General features: G+C 46.5%; 1 long non-coding RNA gene across 1 annotated transcript in view; it reads right to left on the bottom strand.

The window, feature by feature from the left end:
- Positions 1 to 2309: 2309 nt before the first annotated feature.
- LOC106725987 overlaps positions 2310 to 4191 on the bottom strand; it is a 15351-nt gene continuing 13469 nt past the window's right edge. Inside the window, exon 3 of the long non-coding RNA XR_001362004.1 lies at positions 2310 to 2422. This is a non-coding gene — a long non-coding RNA (uncharacterized LOC106725987). The remainder of the gene's footprint in view (positions 2423 to 4191) is intronic.

Here is a 4191-nt window from a genome sequence, read left to right as displayed (position 1 = left end):
TTTCTTTTTTTCTTTTTTTTTCTTTTTTATTCTGGGCCAGCTTTAGCTCTGAGGCTTGCTCCAGCTCTTAGGCCTCGGCTGCTGAAAGCAGGTATCTGGTTTGTTTGGGTTCTATAATCGAAACACTGTTTCAACTCCAGCTCTGAGATCCCGGCTGGCTGAAAGCAGGTTTCTGGGGTTTTGTTTAGCTTCTATATTTGTAACAATGTTTCAAACTGCAAGCTCAGAGGCCGGCAAGGCAGGCGGGGAATGTTGGAGTCCTCCGTCACTGAAGCAAGCAAGCCTCCTGTTAGCTTCAAGCTGCCTGGCTGCTGGCCGCCATCTTGGCTGGCAGTTAATTTGCATATCCCCCTGATTAGCCAATGGGAAGGGTAGCGGAGTGACACCAATTTGCATGTTTCTCTTTTATTAGTGTAGACTAGAGGCCCAGTGCACGAAATTTGTGCACAGGTACAGTCCCTAGCGGATGCTGGCTGCTGGCTGCCGGCTGGTGCCTTCCTTCATTCCACACCGCCCCCTGGTGGTCAGCGCACATCACAGCGAGCAATCAAACTCCCAGTCAGTCGAACTCCCAAGGGCACACTTTGCATACTAGGCTTTTATATATAGAGAGATAGATGATATATACACAGCCCTGCAGTTTTAAAAATTAGATTCACATTAGGACTATAATACAATGTCCTTAGAACCTGTAGTTATTTCTACTAGACTCTTACATACAGCCACTCTATTATCTATCTACCAGGGGCCCAGTGCACGAATTTGTGCACGTTGAAACTGTGGGCTGCGAGGCTGCGGTGGACCAGCCCCTGGTCCCCTGTCTGCCGGCAGCCCCGCTCCTGTTGCCGCTGCCCCCACATTTTCTGATGGCGCAGAGCGATTGGGGCTAGCGCCAGCAGTGGGTGAGAGCGGGGCCGGCACAATCAGCGGATACAAGTGGTGGCTGCTGCTCTGATCATCCCTCAGGAGCAGGGGGGACGTGGAGAAGCCCTCAGGGGCAACTGGGGCTGGCAGCCACCGCTCGCACCCTCTGACGGCGCTGGGCACCGGCAGCGGGTGCAAGCGGTGGCTCTGGCACCAACTGCAGGTGCAAGTGGGGCCAGCACTGGCAGTGGGTGCAAGCGGTAGCTCCAGTGCCAGCAGTGGGTGCAAATGGGGCCAGCGCCAATAGCAGGGGTGAGCACCAGGCAGGACTGCAGAGCATGAGAGCAAAGAATTTTCAGTAACCACCAGAGGCTCGCCCCAATGACAGCGACTGCCACCCCGCCTTGGTCTGATGCCCCCGCTCACCTGCTCCACCATCCCACTGCAGCTGACACCCACCATGTTCCACGCTCTGCCGCCTGCTGCCGATGCGGGCCATGTTCCGCGCACGCCCCGTGGTGGTCAGCTCACATCATAGCGACCGGTTGTTTGGTTGTTCTGCCATTCAGTCTATTTGCATATTAGGGTTTTATATATATAGTTATAAAAGACTAATATGCTAAATGTCCTTCCCACCTTCTGACTGGTCACTATGACGCACACTGACCATCAGGGGGCAGACGCTCAATGCAGGAACTGCCATGATGCGCACAGAGAAACGGCACCATGGATCTGGCGCTCAGAAAGCAATACTGGGCTTCTCCCAAGTGGGACACAGGCTCCGCCACCATCCCGGAGCAACAGCCCATCAAATTGCAACCGATGCTGCCAAGACCCCATGGCACAAAATGCAGCCCATAGCCAAGCCCAGCCCGGAAACAGTCGCTGTGGGTGCCAGGTAATGACATCATGTAGCAATGCCCGGCTTCCTTTCCCTAGCAACTAGCCTCCTTGGAGTTCCAGGAACATAGGTGGAACCCTTTTACACTTTAACCAAATGTCTGTGAAGTGTTTTCCTGTGCCTCATCTCATTTGATCCTCACAGAAGTCCTGGATTAGGTAGTAGGAGACTTGGTGGAATCCTATTTTCTTTTCATTAGCCGGAAAATAGAGATTTAGAAACTTGACCCAACTGAAAAGAAGTAAGAAATGATGAACCTTGAAAATGACTTCGGATTTTCTCACTATGCAGAATATAGTCAAACAGTGCTGCAGTTAAATATTTTACCGTTTGTTCTCCCTGCATGATCTACAATAATAATCTGCTTCGTATTGATATTTACTGCTGTGTTGCTGACAATTACCTGAAAAAGAAGTTGGGATGCTTCACTGGGCTGGAAAAAGTTTAGCTAAATCAGAAAGCAGGTCTAATTAAGCAAGTTTATTCTATATCTATAAAAGGCTAAGTTGACTCGCACATCCGCCATACATATAAAACTCTCGCGCCAATCGCATGTGTGTGTTTCCATCTGTCATTGTCGATCATGAATTTGGTTGACACTTCTATTATAGAGAAGTGGTGAATAGTGATATTGAAATATCACTTCTAATTAATTTCCTTTCAATGTGCACAAATTCATCCACCGGGCCACTAGTAAAATAATAAATGCTCTTTAAATAAAGATGCTGTTGCTCCCACAAAGAGGCCCAGCCAGAAAGCAGCTCATTCTGTCTCACAACCAAACCAACCAGATACTCACTGGTTATCTGCCCCACCCCTCACCCCAGGTATGATAAGAGTGTCCAGTTCTTACTCTTTGACCTGCCCAGGAGCCCTAATAGGCTACTGCCAACAGTCAGGGACATTTTTACAGTGAAGGCAGCCAAACCTTTCAATGTGCCTCTGGGATCCTGCTGAATACTGTTGGAACCACCCAAATCTCCTCCAATTCCCTAACTGGTTCTGTGGACCCATTTCTCAGCTTCTATACTATTTGTCCTTGTGGCTCACACCTTCTGGAAACCTCCATCAGAGAACTACTTTTTGGTTTTGGAGCTGCTTCAGCCAGATACTGAAAGCCTGAAATCCAGGCAGCTGACATGTTCCTAGAGTAAACCTTAGCCAATAAGTGACTATTGCAAGAGGGTGAGAATCCAGTGCATGAGGAGGGAAACACTTTCCTCCAGATATCCGGGGGATCAGGCAAGGCTGAGACTTAACCTGCAACTGTCCCCTTGCTTTGGGAGAGGGACAGGATAAGGTCAGTGGGGTAAGGAATTAGAGACCACATGGGTAGTCCTTTAGCTTATACTAGAAGTGTGACAGAAAGCAATAATAGATTTTAAGGAGGGAAGAGGTGTGATTTATGTTCTGGAACAATCATTCAGAGCTGGATGGAGATTAGCTTGTAGATATCAACACAGAAGCATGGGACCCAGGGAGAAGCTTTCTGTGGTGACTGAGCAGGGACACTATCTAGCACAGTGGTTCTCAACCTTCCTAATACCAAGACCCTTTAATACAGTTCCTCATGTTGTGGTGACCCCCAACCATAAAATTATTTTCATTGCTACTTCATAACTGTAATTTTCCTACTGTTATGAATCATATTGTAAATATCTGATATGCAGGATGTATTTTCATTGTTACAAATTGAACATAATTAAAGCATAGTGATTAATCACAGAAACAATATGTAATTATATATGTGTTTTCCGATGGTCTTAGGCGACCCCTGTGAAAGGGTCGTTTGACCCCCAAAGGGTCGCGACCCACAGGTTGAGAACCGCTGATCTAGCACATGAGCATAGCAGTGAGAACCTACAGATTGTTAACATAGGAGTATTGCTATGGGGTCCAAGATAGCTGGGTAACCAGTTAAATTTGGATTTTCCATAAACAACAAATAGTTTTTGGTATAAGTGATTCCAGGATGGTTGGCTCACATGGTTTTCCCTTTTACTCTAACTCAGTGGTCGACAAACTCATTAGTCAACAGAGCCAAATATCAACAGTACAAGGACTGAAATTTCTTTTGAGAGCCAAATTTTTTAAACTTAAACTGTATAGGTAGGTACACTGTTATTAACTTAATTAGGGTACTCCTAAACTGGCCTTTGCTAAAAATGTCCTCAGTCTGATTGAGGTACGTTCGCTGAGGTTGACCCCTTCCAACTCTCCCATCCACATTCGTCTTGTATACTTATTTCCTCTATCTCCTTTCGTGCATCCTCTCTATATGTCCAAACCATCTCAACATATCTTTCTCAATCCTCGACACTACATCTTCTTTCACTCCACAACGTTCCCTAAAATTAACTTAATAAACTTTACTTAAAGTTTTAAGTCTTAGTTAAACTATAGGTACATTGAATAAAACTTGATAT

The sequence above is a fragment of the Myotis brandtii genome, unplaced genomic scaffold (assembly GCF_000412655.1).
Source record: "Myotis brandtii unplaced genomic scaffold, ASM41265v1 scaffold208, whole genome shotgun sequence".
Lineage (NCBI taxonomy): Eukaryota > Metazoa > Chordata > Mammalia > Chiroptera > Vespertilionidae > Myotis > Myotis brandtii.
Note: the sequence above shows the minus strand (reverse complement) of the source record. Positions and strands in the feature narration are given on the sequence as shown.